At 38.9% G+C, this 18,590-nt stretch overlaps 1 protein-coding gene and 1 long non-coding RNA gene across 4 annotated transcripts in view; one reads left to right on the top strand and one right to left on the bottom strand.

Moving 5' to 3' along the window:
• Positions 1–18,590, bottom strand: part of LOC116980693 (limbic system associated membrane protein) — a 1,768,528-nt gene that overhangs the window by 93,568 nt on the left and 1,656,370 nt on the right. The gene's annotated exons all lie outside the window — the stretch shown is intronic.
• Positions 175–15,119, top strand: LOC116980696. The gene is made up of 3 exons (XR_004414041.1): positions 175–196; positions 4,596–4,605; positions 15,078–15,119. It is a non-coding gene; the product is annotated as an uncharacterized LOC116980696 (long non-coding RNA).

An 18,590-nucleotide genomic window follows, 5' to 3' on the forward strand; every position in this document is an offset into this window, starting at 1 on the left:
CTCAGTCTACGTCGACCATTGATCCTACACACTAAAGATGCAAACTAGTTCCATGTTATCCAACTTTTGCATCCTGCACACAAGGGACAATTTACAGAAGCCAATTAATCTGCATATTTTTCGTTATGGGAGGAAACTGGAGCATCCGGAGGAATCCCACGTGGTTACAGGGAAAATGTCAAACTCCACGCCTACAGTGGCCATAGTCAGGATCAAACCCAGGTCTCTGCCACTCTAAAGGGCCTGTCCCAATAGCATGCGACTGCATGCGGCTAGCGTGACCAAACTGGAAGAGGGGGCTGCGCGGAGGTCGAGTGAGTGACGTGAAGTTCGAGCGAAGTCCGCGGGAAGTTTGCATGTGACGTACGCCGTCAAGACGCTGCGTACGGCGTCGAGACGCTGCACACGCCCGTCGAGGCGGTGAGTACGGTGTCGAGGCGGCTGCGGGCCGGAAGGCCGTTGCCGCGCGGAATTTTTGAAGAGTGTCAGTTTTTCGGAGCTCCGCTCAACTCCATACGGTTCTGGCGATCGAAGTGGGACCGGCCCCGCGAGGCCGTACGGCTCAAGCGACCACGTTAGGTCGCGCTTGCCGCATGCAGTCGCAGGCTCGTGGGACAGGCCCTTAAGGCAGCAACTCTATTGCTGGGCCACTCTGTAAGTTCATCCATTGGTTTTGTGGGATTTCAACTTTTCTGACAGGGTTATAAACCCAATAATATCACCACCATGATATTGTGCTTCCAAGTTATAAATGGGTTTTGTTTGATGATACAAGTTAGATAGAGTTAGTAAGTAACTAGAGTTGCATTGATTCAATTATGGTTCAAAATTATGGTTTCAAATAATGGCTCCCTCAAAATCGCATTGATGGAAAAAGATGATCGACACTAAGTGAAGTGAAAAATATGGCTTTTCATTTTTATAATGGTACTACAATGCTGCTTTTAACCTAGTACTGAAATCTTACCTGAATCTAAAATAAAAACAATACAACTAAATCCTTGGATGAGAAAATCCATTTCAATATACTCAATTGTACAGTTCTAGATTTTACACATTTTAGCGTGGCACACAGCCATATGTTTTAATGCAGGCAAAGTGACGTGATATGTATGTAGCTTTAAAATCTCAGCCTTCAGTCCTTTTTCACAAATTCCAAAGGGATAGGTGATCTGACATTACTAACCACATCCCTAATGTAGTTTTTTTTATTTATTTTTTTTTATTTATTTTTTATTAGAAGTACGGTAAATTACAATAACACACAACACATATATCTTAATACATTTTTTTGTACCGCTTCATTTTTTTTTTTAAACTTTAAAAAAAAGATAGAAGTAAGGAAAGTAAAGAAGGTGCGCAAGAGTCGTGAAGTGCAAGAGAGTGTTGGGAAAAGAAAGCCCCTTAGAAAAGAAGTTAGAGAAGGAAGTAAAGTAAGAAAGTAGACCCTAGAAAAGAAAGAAAAAGAAAGTAAGGACAATCGCTCTATTATAACATTAAACTCCGCAGAAAGACTACCAACCAAGTCTGTTTTTGTTGTTTTACCTCCCATTGCCAGGTCCTGATACCATTTATTTATTTATTTATTTTAAAAATTACTATTGCACCTCATGCTTGTAATAGGTCCATAAACGTAGACCACGTCTTTTGGAATTGGTTTGCTTTACCTGCTAAGAGGAATCTCATCTCTTCCAGATGTAATGTTTCAAACATATTTGATGTCCACATTTTTATTGTTGGTGTGGGCGCATTTTTCCAGAATTTAAATATGAGCTTTTTTCCCATTATTAGCCCGTAATTGAGTAAATTCTTCTGATACACGTTTAATTCAAGGATACCTTCCGATATCCCAAAAATGATCCATTCTGGTTTTGGTACCAGTTTTATTTTAATTAATTTTGAAAAAATATCAAATATTCCATGCCAGAATTTTTGGATTTTTGTACAAAAAACAAAAGAATGCGCTATGGTAGCTTCTTGACACAGACATTTATCACAGATTGGTGAAACATTAGGAAAGATTTTATTTAATTTAGTTTTTGAATAATATAATCTATGTAATGTTTTGAATTGGATAAGCGTATGTCGTACATTGATCGAGCATTTATGCACCTGTAGTAAATGATTATCCCAGCTCTCTTTTGAAATTTTTATAGCTAATTCTTGTTCCCAGTCTCTTCTAATTCCATCTGTTGTGGGTATTTCTATGTTTAAAATGATATTATATAAGTACGATATTAAATTAGCTGATTCCGCCTTTGTCTTCATTGCTTCATCCAGTAAGTCGGAAGGCATATTATGATAGTCTTTTGTGTATTTTTTCAGATAATCACAAATTTGAAGATATTTAAAATATTGGTTATTTTTCAAATTATATTTCAGTTGTAGTTGTTGAAATGATAGTAATTTTCCCACTTCATACAGATCTTCGAGCGTTTTGATTCCCATTCATTCCCATTGTATAAATGATTTGTCTATGATTGATGGTTTAAACGATGGGTTATTGACTATTGGTATTGAGAGAGATAGGTTTCTTAATTTTAGATTCTGTTTTATTTGTTTCCATGTTCTAATTGTGCTATGTATAATTGGGTTTTTATTATAATTTTTATTATTCAGATTTATTGGTGAGAGGATAATCACTCCTATATTACTCGGGGAGCAGTCCCCTTTTTCCATTACAATCCAGTCCGCCTGCTGGGCAGAATTGTCCAGCAGGTGAATCATATTTTTAATATTTACTGCCCAATTATAATACATAAAGTTAGGGAGCGCTAGACCCCCCCACTCTTTTCGTTTATTAAGGTGTGTTCTTTGTATTCTATGGGGTTTATAATCCCATATGAAATTTGTAATGTCTGAGTCCAATTTTTTGAAAAACTTTTTTGGGAGATATATAGGTATTGATTGAAATAGGTATAGAATTTGTGGTAAGAAAATCATTTTTATAGCGTTTATTCTGCCTATTAAGGACATCGGAAGTGTTTTCCAGAATTTAATCAAATTATTTAATTTCTTAAGTAAGGGATTATAATTGGCTTTAAACATATCCTGGTAATTTCTAGTAATTTCAATTCCCAAATATTTGAATTTTTCTGTAGCTATTTTAAAGGGGAATTTCCTGAGGTGTGTTGAGTCTTTTGGTTTTATCGACATAATTTCACTTTTGTTCCAATTTATTCTATATCCTGAAAAGGATCCAAAGTCCTCAATTAAATTTAATATATTCGGTATACTAATTTGTGGTTTTGTGATGTACAGTAGTACATCATCGGCATATAGGGATATTTTGTTATTTGAATATTTTGTATTATAACCGTGAATATCCAGGTGTGTTCTTATTTTTTCAGCAAGGGGTTCAATTACCAAAGCAAATAATTTTTGAAGAGTGTCAGTTTTTCGGAGCTCCGCTCAACTCCATACGGTTCCGGCGATCGAAGTGGGACCGGCCCCGCGAGGCCGTACGGCTCAAGCGACCACGTTAGGTCGCGCTTGCCGCATGCAGTCTCAGGCTCGTGGGACAGGCCCTTAAGGCAGCAACTCTATTGCTGGGCCACTCTGTAAGTTCATCCATTGGTTTTGTGGGATTTCAACTTTTCTGACAGGGTTATAAACCCAATAATATCACCACCATGATATTGTGCTTCCAAGTTATAAATGGGTTTTGTTTGATGATACAAGTTAGATAGAGTTAGTAAGTAACTAGAGTTGCATTGATTCAATTATGGTTCAAAATTATGGTTTCAAATAATGGCTCCCTCAAAATCGCATTGATGGAAAAAGATGATCGACACTAAGTGAAGTGAAAAATATGGCTTTTCATTATTATAATGGTACTACAATGCTGCTTTTAACCTAGTACTGAAATCTTACCTGAATCTAAAATAAAAACAATACAACTAAATCCTTGGATGAGAAAATCCATTTCAATATACTCAATTGTACAGTTCTAGATTTTACACATTTTAGCGTGGCACACAGCCATATGTTTTAATGCAGGCAAAGTGACGTGATATGTATGTAGCTTTAAAATCTCAGCCTTCAGTCCTTTTTCACAAATTCCAAAGGGATAGGTGATCTGACATTACTAACCACATCCCTAATGTAGTTTGATGTCAAATATAGTTTAGTTTAGTTTAGTTTAGAAATACTGCGTGGAAACCGGCCCTTTGGCAGACCGAGTCCACGCCAGTCAGCGGTCCCCATCACACTAGCACACACAATTTTTACCGAACACAATAAACCTATAAACCAAACAAGCCAAACAAACCTGTACGTCTTTGGAGTGTGGGAGAAAAGACTCGGTTTGTACACGCTAGAATTTAGAAGATTGAGGGGGGACCTTATAGAAACTTACAAAATTCTTAAGGGGTTGGACAGGTTGGATGCAGGAAGATTATTCCCAATGTTGGGGAAGTCCAGAACAAGGGGTCACAGTTTAAGGATAAGAGGGAAGTCTTTTAGGACCGAGATGAGAAAATCATTTTTTACACAGAGAGTGGCGAATCTGTGGAATTCTCTGCCACAGAAGGTAGTTGAGGCCAGTTCATTGACTATATTTAAGAGGGAGTTAGATGTGGCCCTTGTGGCTAAAGGGATCAGGGGGTATGGAGAGAAGGCAGGTACAGGATACTGAGTTGGATGATCAGCCATGATCATATTGAATGGCGGTGCAGGCTCGAAGGGCCGAATGGCCTACTCCTGCACCTATTTTCTATGTTTCTATGTTTCTAAAACCGAAGTACCACGGGAAAACCCACGCGGTCACGAGAAGAATGTACAAACTCTGAACAGACAGTACCAATAGTCAGGATCGAACCTGGATCACTGGCACTGAAAGGCAGCAACTCTACTGCTGCGCTACCGTGTTGCCCCACTAAAGAAACACTGAAAACAACTTGGGGTTTAATTTAGTCATAAACACAGTACCACTAAGTTTATTGTCATGTGTACCAGTGAAAAGCTTTTTTCATGTGTGCCAACCAGCGGTGGAAAGACTGCACAAGATTTATATCGAGCCATATGTGTGTTGAGCAAGTTCAATTATGGTAATCAGCTGCAGTTGTACACAAAACTATTGTGAATTGCAGATTTGTGATTCCACAGCTATTATCATCTGTTTAAGGCTCACCTGACACAGAATAGCATTGTTCTTGTATTTAAAACAAGTTGAAAGGATATGCTTAATTGTACCATATTGCTTTATGAATTATAAAAGGCTTAAAGCAGATGCAGATAGGGAGACAGTGCAATAATAGTTATTGTTTCAGTCCTACAGAGGAGGCCCAAATCCATGACTTCCACAGAGAAAAATATTTCATTGTCTGAATACATTTCTGTGCAAAGAATACAAATGTCAAAAACAATTCCCTTTCCTTTCTTTGCTTGCGGCTAAAATATAAATATTAACTATCATCTCAAATATTTTCCTCAATTTGGACGAAATAAGTATTGACATTTGTCATTATCTGAACGACAAATGCATTATTTGGACAAATTTAAAATAACACGTTTTACTCTGCAATATCATTTGTATTTGTTATCCTGTCGGCTTGAGTACATTATGCCAATATTTTTAGCATCTCAATAGTATGTGTAATTATAAGAGGTTTTATTCATTATGCTTGGTATGGTATGTTATGCTCAATCCTATTGTGTTTGAAAGTATTAATATTGAAAGGATGGAACTGGAAATGGAACATAGCATTTACAATGTGGATACATTAAGTGACAAATGAAAATGGAAAAGATTCAGAGGATGACTGATGAATTCAATTTGGAAACTGTGCTGTTAGATGTATGGCCTAATTTGTCAACGTACACCAAAATAACCCACTAATGCATACAGTTTTTAGATACAGATTTGTATATAGGTCATTAAAATATAGTAAATGTAGCAAATTTAAGATGACATTGGTCAAATCAGCTCCCTAATTTGTGTACCTTCATGAACCCCTGTGATCTGAGTTCTTGTGATGTTGATAGTGATGTGAAAATGATGTTGATAGTAAATTCGTATAAATTGAACTAATCACCTTTCAGTTTAAAGGAGAGCGAGACTTTGCAGCTGAGTGAAGGCAGTGTAAAATTCACGGCAACACTGAAAATCGCACCGTAAAAAGCATCCTGTCAGGCAACATCTTTGCTCAAGACCACAAGAAATTGCAGAAAGTTGTGTAAGAAACACAGACCATCACACAGACCAGGTCACAGGGAGAATGCACAAACTCAATACAGTCAGAACCCGTTGTCAGGATAGACACAAAATGCTGGAGTATCTTAGCGGGACAGGCAGCATTTCTGGAGAGAAAGAATGGGTAACTTTTTGGGTCAAGACCCTTTCACACACCTGTAGTCAGGATTAAACCCAGGTGTCTGGCGTTGTAAGGCAGCAACTCTACCGCTGCGCTACTGTGCCACCCAATTTTAGATCATTATTCAATCTTTTATCTCAATCATTTTACATTAAAATTACTAAAACAGTTCTATTTGGAGAAAGCAAAGTGTTGCTCGTAGAATTTCACTCGACCTGAGCGGTTCCTCTACACTCCCACCAAAAGTTTCAAGGCTATTGTAATCCCAGATTTTTGAGGCTGATTTATTCCAGTCACTCTGGGCTGTGGGTAATAATCGGGGTACCGTTGGGTTCTGTACTTTTCCTTCATCACATGTAGGTAGCAGGTAAATAAACATGACATCTCCAGTTCTCAACATGTCCTCCAGGGGACTTCTGCGCTCCACAAAATAAGTCCCCAACACAACAATTGCCAGTAGGGGCTCAAATTAAAGTGGGGTGAGACTGTCTAACCAAAATCCCACACAATAATAATAATAATGATACAATTAGTAGTTATATAGCAATAACTATAGCAACAATAACAACAATATTACTGCGCAATAAACAACAAAACTGCAATACAATCAACTAAGATTACCCTATTTCTTCAGCTCATTTGTCCGATTTATCAACCAAAGGATCTTCAGGACTGATTAAAGTGACCTGGGGTAAGGAACTGCCATCTAATCCAAGAAAAATACTTGGCTCATTTAATTTGCCTGAAAGGCGATGAGATGCACAAGACACAAAATAATAGAGCACAGATTGTAGTTACTGGGAGATCTATGTAGATTAAAACTCAGATTAAAATAACATCTGCAGCACTGGTGTAACACTGAATTGTTGTTAAAGCCCAAACTTGTCAATATTGAATACAATTTAGTTTTATGTCAAAGCATATTGCAAAGAATTATCATGGATCATAAGACATAGGAGCATAGTTAAGCCATTTGGCCCATTGAGTTTGCAGTGCCATTCGGTCGTGGCTGATCTATTTTTGCCTTTCAAACCCGTTTTCCTGCCTTCTTCCCGTAATTTTTGACACCATTACCAATTAAGAACCGAGCAATCTCCGCTTTAAGAACAGCCCACCGAGACCTTATGCAAGAGGCGCCATTTTACAGTCCCAGCTGCAGCTGGCCACAAAGGCCCGTTGTAGCTAATGCCTCCATTCTGGTCACACCATGAACCATTGTCCCTCTCCTTGCAAGGTCACCTTCAGCAGCATAGTCGCATGCGGTACCTAACATTTACGCGCTGCCTTTCAAGCACATAACCCCTGCGTAAAACGTACAACCTCTGTATAACACAATGTCAAGCTAATCTAGCATTATCCATGTTTCAATTTTACGTTTAAACAAATAAGCATGAGAATCTCAACGAGTTCCTTCAATAGGTGTAAAGTAAAACAGGAAATGAGGGAAATACTCAGCAGTCAGGCAGCATTTGCGGAAAGAGAAGTGGTTAGTTAGTGTTTCGGGCTGAAGGCTCTTCATCAGAATGGGGAGTAGAGAAAATAAACTTAATATACAATGAAAGTAAGGGAGGTGTGATGTCTGTGATGGGTGTAAACCCAAGATGTGAATAAATGTAAACAAGATTTTCCAGCATCAGCCGTATTCTTCAGATATTTCTTCAAGTATAACTGGTATAAATTATTATATCACATAACTGGTATAAATTATTTGTAAATAACAGGCCTGGAAATGTTGTACAATAAATGCAAATTTAATGGATAAAGTCTGAATGCTGCTAAGTGTTTCCTCAGCTCATTGGAGTCTATTCTGTGACTACAACAATTGCTGAAATGAATGCAATCGCCCGAATTTTGTGGCATCTCTGAGTTCCCGTAATTGAGATGTACAAGTTGAGCTGACTTAATTGAGGCATGCAAAAATAAGAGGTCTAGATAGGGTGAATAGAAATAACTTTGTTCTTTTATTTTCCCTTAGGGAAACAGGACAATGACTGGCAAGAACAGTTTTAAATTAATTGGTGGAAAAAAAATCAATGGAGTGGAATAGGAAGCCTAGGGTTCACCGCCTGAAGGATAGTGAAAGAAGAAACAGGCGTAGAAAGCAGATAGAAAAGCGCTTGTGAACCATTATCTGTGAAGCAATGGATGAAGAATAGGAAATGGGATTAACTAAATGGTTCATGTATGGCCTGTGTGGTTAGTAGAGACCAAATGATCTCCTTCAGTGCTGTAAGTTGCTATAATTCTATCACTCAAATATCCACCGTATCTTGTGCTAATGTTCAAGAGAAAAAACCTTGACGAGATGGCGCAATTGTGCACAGTTGGCAATGTCTATCCTGGTAATCATCTCAGATGCTGCTATAACAGTTGAGGGCGGATGATAATGTCGCTGTGTGAAAACTGATATTGTCCCTGTGTAGAAAATATTTACACATCTTCTTCATGTTGAATCACATGTCTGCAGCATTCTCATGGTCACCCAGATCAATTAGTGATAGGGGCCATGTTTTGAAGTTCTGGATGGGAGTGTAATTTAGTTTAGTTTATTTTATTTTATTTTAATTTAGTTTAGTTTAGATACAGCATGGAAACAGGCTCTTCAGCACACCGAATTTACGCCGAATATCGATCACCAATTCACACTAGTTCTGTGTTATCCCACTTTCCCGGCCATTCCATACACACTAGGGGCAATATTACAGAGGCCAACTTTATAAACTATTATTTATCTCTGCTGGCATAATAACATTATTGGGCAGTTTCTGGGTGGCATCAGCGTGGCTTTTTAAATTTTCAAATACTATAAACGTTAGAAAGTCTGGACATACCATTCTGTAAGTAAAAGCATATATTTTGTAATAATTGCCTTGGAGAACAAAGGCTTTTGTTGCCTTTATGTAAGAATAGCAACAAGAATATTGAGGCAGCATAGTGGCACAGCAGAAGAGTTGCTGCCTCACATCACCAGAGACCCAGGTTCAAACGTGACAATGGGTGCTGTCTGTGTTTTGGTATGTTGAACAAACTGTTTGTAGGTCCCCCTGTGATCACGTGGGTTTTTCTCTGGATGCTCCGGTTTCCTCTCACATTCCGAACAAGTTCAGGTTTGTAGGTTAATTGGCTTCTGTAAATTCCCCCCTAGCAGGCAAGATGCAAAACTGGGATAAAATAAAACGAGTGTTCGGGTGATCTTTGGTTGGCACAGACTCAGTGGGCAGAAAAGTCTGTTTCCGCGTTCTATCTCTAAACTCTAAACTAGTAAGAAAACCAGGAAGAAAATCTCACAAGATAATATGGGGCACATGATCAAAGTGCATATGCAGCCAATTAGCAAAGTTGTAGATTATTTTTCTGATTCCTTGTCATATTAATGACAAACGTGAATATTTTTCTACGTTGGAAAACCTAACAGATTCCAATAACGTACTTCAACAATCTGAGTGCCACCTCCCAGAGTTTAACCATTGAGAAAGATTTTGATAATTAGAGAATTATGGAGGGGTATTGCATTCAAGACCTCTGCCTGGGACTCAAACTGAAACTTTTTAACTGGAATCAAATGTATAAAAGGAATCCTATAATTACCACAGTTGGGCTTTTCACATTGGGAAGTATAAATATTTGCATTAGACATGAAATATCACCTTGCTGGAAATCACATGTTTAGGAACCAAAGGTAATTGCAAACGAGTACATTTCTTTCACTCTATAATTGGAAGAAGCAAAACATTGTTCATTCTAGGCAAGGAAATGCTACACTCAGCAACTTCACAGTTGACATCAGAAATATTTTATGTCGAAGACCTTTTATCAAAACTTTATTCCATCCATTGTTCAAATAATACTTCTTTAAATCGGTCTTGGCTTCTCCGCAGCCCAGCCTAATTTTTGGAACAGTGAACTGCAGATGCTGGTTTATATCAAAGATAGACAGAAAGTGCTGGAGTAATTCAGCAGGTCAGGCAGCATCTCTGGTTAAAAAAGATGGGTGACGTTTTGGGTCGGGACCCTTCTTCAAATTGAAAATAGGGGCGTGGAGGACGGGGGTGAAATGTTAGAGATCCTGGTCTTCTGTCACCTCCAGCTCTTCACCCCTGCCTCCCCCCATCTCCAACCTTCAGTTTGAAGAAACATCAAGTATCCTTCTTCTCCAGAGATGCTGCCTGACCCGCTGAGTTACTCCAGCATTTTATGCCCAACTTAATTATGTTCAGCACAGGTTGATCAGTTGGGTAATGAACTGATTCTTTGCATGAAATGAATTCTGATGTTTTTATTTCAATTTACTTAGAAGTGGTGTATTTTGACGAATATATTTCTGCCTGTGGATTCCATTGTCAAACTAGATTTTTGCTATTTCTAGCAATTTGGATTAATTCTAAAACTTTTTTTCCCTGAAGGGGATTAGCACCTCCTTGTACCAGAAATATGTATGAACATATTAAAGAAAGGTTGATTTAATTGAAGAGAACATAACCTTTTTTTTTCCGAACGTGGAAAATATCAAAGCAGTCACGTCGCAGATATTGTGCATTTATTAACTGTTCTTTGAATATATCATTTTCCATCAAAATTTAATTGGGACTGATATGGGAAAGAATTTCATTTGTGTCGCTAGCTGAAATACCAAGATTAAAAAGGTACTCTAATGACAATGGGGAAATGGAACTGACAGGGTTGCTTTTCTCAGTACAGGCTGATAGACAAGTGTAAAGCTACTTTAATTTCAAGATAGATATATACAAGAAGAAATGGGTCCATCAAATGACACAATGCATTCAACATTGAGCCTTGGCAATTTGGATGGTGATACCTGTTTAACCTGTTGCCAGGACTTGAAGGCCTGAACTATCGGGAGAGGTTGAGTAGGCTGAGCATTTATACCCAGGCATCAATTTCTGTTCAATCATTTATTTCTCCAGTTAATGTCAGCCAAGAGCTATATTTAAAGCAAATTAAAACATTTTTATTTATTTTGTGTGAAAGCAATATATCTGAATTCAGCATGAACCTTCTAATTTATTGAGATTGTATGAACACCGCTCTCTCATTAACCTGTGCACATTACACCATTGCCTGATGATAAAAATGACACAAGATAGCAGGGAAGCAAAAGAAAGAGTCATCTATTCCACCTGTGTTTTACTTTTATGGGAACAAGGGATGGAGCTAAGATCTCTTACTTTAAGATAGTTAGATAATTCCTTTAGCCGTGGGACATTAATGCTGTTTAGAACTGTGGGACTTAAATATCAGAAATCACTGCTTTTGTTTTTAAAAAGAATACAATTACACAGTTTTGGTGACGTTTTGCGTTGAAACACTTCCTCACACTGATAGAAGAGGGGAAGAAGAAAGCCGGCAAAGGGGAAAGGGGAATCACACAGTTATTTGAAGCAAAGAAGGCTCAGATGAGGGCCCAAATGGCTTCCTTTTTGGATGTCGCAGAAGTAATCGGCAATGTAAAATTTCTATCCGAAAATTAGAAAATTAAAAATAAATTGTGAGATTGAAGTCTGTGGTGAACAAAAGATCACTCCAATGCAGATCAAATGAAATCATATTAAATTAACCAGTTATCGTTAATAAAACACAAAATGACCTCTTTCCAAAGCAATCAGAAACAGAATCATGCCTTAAGTTAGAATTTGCCACAGCAATTGTATCCAGTAAAATTGTATTGAACATTCTTTCTGTGGTACTTAAATGAGTTCTCTGTAACTAATAACATAATGGTATTCAAAATCAGAATGTAACGCTAACTGTATCTTTCCATTAATAACATTTAGTACTTCTGTGTCACTGAAATTATATATAAAATGCATTAATGCCAACTACCTCGGAATAAATGTAGACCCATTATCATTGTTGTTTATTTCAAAACATTTATTGCTTGAGCATTATGGTTTCTATGGAGTTTAATTTGGATAACGATTATTATTGTTAATATTTGCAGTATTTACTCATGTCAAAGTTCATTTCATAAGTTATAGCAGTGGAATTAGGCCATCCGGCTCATCAAGTCTACTCTGCAATTCAATCATGGCTAATCTACAGTATCTTTCCCTCTCAACCCCATTCTCCTGCCTTCTCCACATAACCCCTGACACCCTTACTGATCAAGAATCCGACAATCTGTGCTTTAAAATTACCCACTGACGTCCTCCACAGCCGTCTGTGGCAATGAATTCCCCTTATAAGTATATATATTAAAAATATATTTTTTTATCTTTTTTGTTATGAAAGACATCAACTAATGGTTTTATGATGACAACATTCATAAGGGTGAAAAACAGCAACAAGATCTGTAAAATGCTCTAGGATGCAGGAGCAGATCAGCAGTAGAGCCTAAAAAGTGGCAAATACCATTTAAAACATGAGACTTTTAAATTAAGGAGGAATGAAAGAGAGTGAGTATGCTCCCTCAATAATAACATTAGAACGTATGAAACAGAAACAGGAGTAGCACATAAGGTCCCTTGAAATGCCTCATCATTCACTACAACCACCCGCCGATACTGCAATTCAAGTCCTCTCTCCCGCCCATTCTCCATGTCCTCACTGTCAACAATAAGAACATAAGAAGGAATATGTAGGAAGGAATTGCAGATGCCAGTTTACACTAAAGATAGACACAAAATGCTGGAGCAACTCAACAGGTCAGACAGCATTTCTGGAGAAAAGGAATAAGTGATGTTTTCACATTGCAGGGCTGGAAACTGGAGTTATCCTGAGTTAATTCTGCTACCATCATCATCTATTGTAACAAGTGATGGCTCCCACAGCTTGCGTCCTTTTCAGGGCAGGCGATGACAGCGATGTCAACATTTGTAACAAAATGGACTCGAAAGAAGAAGAAGTGATGTTTTGGTTCAAGACCCTTCATCAGACTGAGAGTCAGGGAGGGGGAAACTTGAGGTATGGGAAGGTACAGAACAAGCAGAGACTCAGGGAAGGTAGAGTCCACAATGGTCCATTGTTGGCTGGGGATCAGGTGATAATCCAAAGCATAATTCCTTGTCAATAGAAGTGCTGGTAGACAAAGCCATAGAAAATCCAGTGGTATTTATAAATAGGGACAACAATAAAGAATCAATGGGATGTCGTGAGTGTGAAGTATTTAATTGTCATATGTACGGACAACGAAACAAATAAAATCTTATTTGCAGCAGCATAACGGAAAAAAAAGATTCCTGTGGTTCTCTGTGGTGCATTTGCACAAAGATTCAGTCAAATCATAATTCAAGTATTGTCAGTAACTTTGATGCCCCATTACAGATTACAGAAAGAACATTAAACATGAAAGGCACATAACAAGATGTAAGGTATAACTGTGAAAAAAATACTTCAACACTAGGATTACTTTCCAGAGCTGAAACAGGCAATAAGAACTTTAATGGAGATATTTTAAATGATGGAAGGTTTTGATACAGTGAATAAGGAAAATATTATTAGACACCAGTTGGGTAATTAATGATGATTTATCATCCCAATTTAAAATGGGCACTAGGAGAAGTAAGAAGGAGGTTAAAAAAAACGGTTATATATTCTGTATACTAGCCAGTCCCGGGTGCGAACTTGACTACGGGTGCTGTCTGTAGGGAGTTTGTACGTTCTACCTGTGACTGCGTGTGTTTCCTCTGGGTGTTCCGGTTTCATCCCACACTACAAAGATGTGCAGTTCTGTAGGTTAACTATCTTTGGTAAAATTGTAAATTGTCCCTAGTGTGTAGGATAGTGTTAGTGTACGGGGTGATCGCTGGTGCGCATGGACTTTGCGGGCCGAAGGGCCTGTTTTCGTACTGAATATACATTTTCTATTCAGTAAACCAGTGGCATTTTGTGTCACAGAATTCCTCTAGAATGAAGTGTCATTTGAATAATATCAATAAGATCTGATAATCATGCATTCTATCTGCACACCTGATTGCATTTAGTTTAAATTAAGTTTAGTTTCATTTAGAGATACAGCGTGTAAACAGGCCCTTTGGCCCACTGAGTCCACGCTGATAAGGGATCCTCATAGCTTCAGCTTCATAGCGGCCAGAGCTTCAGCTTCAGCAGCGGCACAGCATTGGATTCCATCGCGGAGCGGGCGATGCCTTACCGGGATCGCCGTGTTGGAGCTCTGGAGTGCTGGGACTGCCGACTTTAACTGGAGCTGTTGTCTGCGGAGCTTCCAGCCGCGGGGGGCGCTGACTTTAACATCACGGAGCCTGGGATCCTTGCCGGGATCGCCAGCATTGAATCTCCACCCAGCTCAGTCTGTGGACTTCGGGAGCCATGGTCAATTCGGAAGCCGCTGAGAGTGTTCTTCCATTCGAGGGCCGGAAACATCGGGCCACCATTGCAGCGACTGCAGAGGCCTCAATAGGCCCCGACCACGGGTGAACATGAGGAAGAGGACTGAACTTTGTTGCCTTCCCTCACAGTGGGAAACGTTGATCTGTGGGGGATGTTTTTATGTTTTATGTTGTTCGATAATGTCGTGTTTATCTTATTTGTGTGCTGCATGGTAACTCAAATTTCACTGCACCAATTGGTGTATGTGACAATAAATGTCCTTAGTCTTGTGTCCATTGTCCTTCCTCCATACTCTAGGACAATTTTACACACTCGGGACCATTTACAATTTTTACCAAGCCAGATTAATTTACAAACCTGTATATCTTTGGAATGTGGGAAGAAACCAGAGTACACAGAGAAAACCCAGAAAGTCACAGAGAAAACATAAAATCTTTGTACAGACAACATCCATAGTCAGGATCAAACCCAGGTCTCTGGCGCTGTTAGGCAGCAACTCTACCGCTGTGCCACCATGCCGCTTAGCTTAAAGTGAATTTATTTTCTCAGCAATTAATCATCACCTTGTAGCCTAAGCAGGCACTCGTAACACTGCATGTAGCATTGGATGAAGATGGAAAGCTAAGTAGGATGTCAATGTGGCTGCCTTGCAAGTACTTGGCTTCAACTTGACTCATTTCCAGATGCATGTACTTGGCTCCAACTTTACGAATTTCCAGACTCGTATCAAAACAGTACTCAGTTATTTTTATCCAGTTCTTATCAATCTTATAATTTACATAGAACTGCTGGGGATTCAAGCTGGAATCAGGATACAAGCCTCTGAGTAATTGGACTGAAAACAGATGTTGCCAGTGTGTAATTTTATTATTCATATAGAATATAATTATAGCAAATATCAACTGCATTTAGATGATAATCTAATTTCTCAAGCTGTATGAACTTTTTCAGAAGTTTGATTAATCAGTGAGATTTGACTGATTTGTGATTATACTGACAAAATTATATTTTTATTTTTAGATATCAATCTTAAGTTTAATTTAGTTTAATTATTGACACGTGTCCTGAGGTACAGTGAAAAGCTTTTGTTTGCATGTCACTAGAAATTTTTTTAATTTTTATTTAGTACTAGACCAACTGGGACCTGTTGGGCCCCTGTCACACGAGAGGCATGGTCCACCAATGCAACCGGTTGCCCAACGCAATATTGCACCACTAACCCATAGCCCCCACCGGAGGCTTGTACCCCCAACTCAACCTGTTGCCGAACATAAGATACCAGCACTCACCTGTCTCCCCTAGCACTGGACATTAAAAAATAAATTCCAATTGCAAATCCCCAATTGTAATACCAATTGACCCTCCCCCTCCTGTCCTGCCAGGAGCTATGATGGCAACATTGTTGCAAATGTCGGATATCCCATTGAGGTGAAAAGTTCAGAGTGTTCCTGTCTTCCAACTTTGTATCAAAGTGTGTTGGAAGCTGGCAGGAAGGATCTTGACAGTAAAGTTCATGTTAAATTTAGCTTTTTTTAAACTTGAATCATCAATAAATTTTGAAATATATAGCATGAAATGTGAAGGGAACCTGTTTATTGTGTCGACCGGGTTAATGTGATTAATAATCTGTAAAAATTTCTGCGCTAGCGCATGCCGTTTTGACGAAGGTAGAAAGACACATGGGCATACACGCACACGTATACATACATACAAGATGAGACTTAATAAGGTGTATAAATATAGATATAGATAGATATCACCAGGTGGGGGGTTAAGAGGATTTGAGTGCAACCAAAATTCCTTCAGAGACATCCAAGACTTTCAGAAGCCACAAACAGCACCACCAAAGAAAGACACAAAGTGCTGGAGTAACTCAGCAGGTCAGGCAGCATCGCTGGAGAACATCGATAGGAGACGTTTCGGGTTGGGACTCTTCTTCAAAGAATCCGTGCTGACCAACAATAACCCCGTACACTAATGCCCCGTCCCACTAACACTATCCTAAAGACTAGGGCCAATTTCCAATTCACAGAAACCAATTAACTTACAAGCTTTTGGAGTGTGGGAGGAAACCAGAGCACCTGGCGAAAATCCACGCAGTCACAGTGAGAACTTACAAAATCCGTACCGCCAACACCTGTAGTCAAGATTGAACCCAGGTCTCTGGTGCTGTAAGGCAGCAATTACCACTGTGCCACTGTGTCGTCCCAAATTTCCATTATTATATTTAAATTCCAACCCGCATAGAACATTTCCTGAGTTAAAGGTTGCAAATATTATTCCCTTATCCTCAACAGAAAGAAAACTAATCTGGAATCTTCTGCAATTATCGTATCTCCATCAAGCCCATCAACATCTGCAAGGAATGTTTCTCCCCACCTTCTCCTACCGTGCATTAAGGAGCCCTGAAGCATTGATCTGAAATGATAATTGAATGTGCTCAGTGATAAATAGCAAGGAGAGTCATCTGAGGAACCTGGGAGGCACATCATAAGTGCGCACAAATTAAAATCCTAAAAATTAGTTTATTTTAGTTTAGAGATACAGTGTGGAAACAGGCCATTTGGCCCACCAAGTCCCCACTGGAGTAATTCAGCAGGTCAGGCAGCACCTCAGGAGAAAAGGAATAGGTGATGTTTCAGATTGACCTAAAAAGTTACCAATTCCTTTACTCCAAAGATCCTGCCTGACCCGCTGAGTCACTCCAGCAATTTGTCTATCTTTGATTTAAACCAGCATCAGCAGTTCCTTCCTACACATAATTAAAAACTTGTCCCATCCTGGTCAGGCTTTTGAATGACCCTTCCATAAACTTGTGTCTCTCTTTGGATGATCTCCTAAGGAATGCATGTAAAGTAACATGCTCACATATCAAGATAGCTTGTACTGATGAGGATGATAGGGGCTGCATGGTGGTGCAGCGGTAGAGTTACTGCCTTCATGCGCCAGAGACCTGCGTATGGGTACAGATACTGGTATGAGCATGTCTGTACGGAGTTTGTACGTTCTCACCGTGACCTGCGTAGGTTTTCTCAGGTTGCTCCGGTTTCCTCCCACACTCCAAAGACATACAGGTTTGTAGGTTAATTGGCTTGGTAAAATTGCAAATTGTCCCTGAGGTATGCAGGATAGTGTTAGTGTGCGGGATCGCAGGTCGGCACGGACTCGGAGGGCCGAAATGCCTGTTTCCGTGCTGTATCTCTAAACGAAACTAAACAAATTGCATAAATGAATTGTATTAGGTATTTACAAATCTTATGAATAAAATTATATTTTTAAAATATGAAAAAAATATCTGCTGCAATGAGAAATTACTGAAAAAAGCTGATGAAGCCAAAGGCACCATTCCAATTGGAGGTTTGAAGGTTGAGGTGCAGAAGGCTTAGCATATAGGAATACTTTTGAAATTAATTGGAGAGCTGCATCACCAGGTAAGAGTAGATGGAAGGCAAGTGCTGTTTCACTTAGCTTCAGATCCTGCAGTGGGATCAATGAGGATGAAATCAGTTGGACTCTGAGATGTTACAAATTGGAGTACACTTAATATTGTGCATGGTTTTATGCTCTAAGTACATCTCAGTAACACTTCACTGTATGCTTTGTGAAGAGATTAGTAATTTTCTACCTGCGTTACAAATGCAAGTCGCCTTTATTCTTTTGCAAAGGACTAACTATGCCTTGTGAACATAAAATATAACAAGCAAAGACTATCCAGTAGGATTGCCAGTGTACAATATGGGTTACTGGTCTCCATACTCTGTTGTCACACAGTTGTGCATGTTTTGCATTGCAACTTTTGAACCTGCTTCTATGAATTACATGTTCATTTCAAGCAACATTAAACACGACAGGACAGGTATAAAATTATCCAAGAGCCTTGACTACCTACAAAATTCTGCTTTAAGAGGGAATAGAAAATGTGAGGATGAATGCAGTTATGACCTCTCTACCTTTATTCAAAAGCACCCG

Source organism: Amblyraja radiata, chromosome 14 (genome assembly GCF_010909765.2).
Source record: "Amblyraja radiata isolate CabotCenter1 chromosome 14, sAmbRad1.1.pri, whole genome shotgun sequence".
NCBI lineage: Eukaryota > Metazoa > Chordata > Chondrichthyes > Rajiformes > Rajidae > Amblyraja > Amblyraja radiata.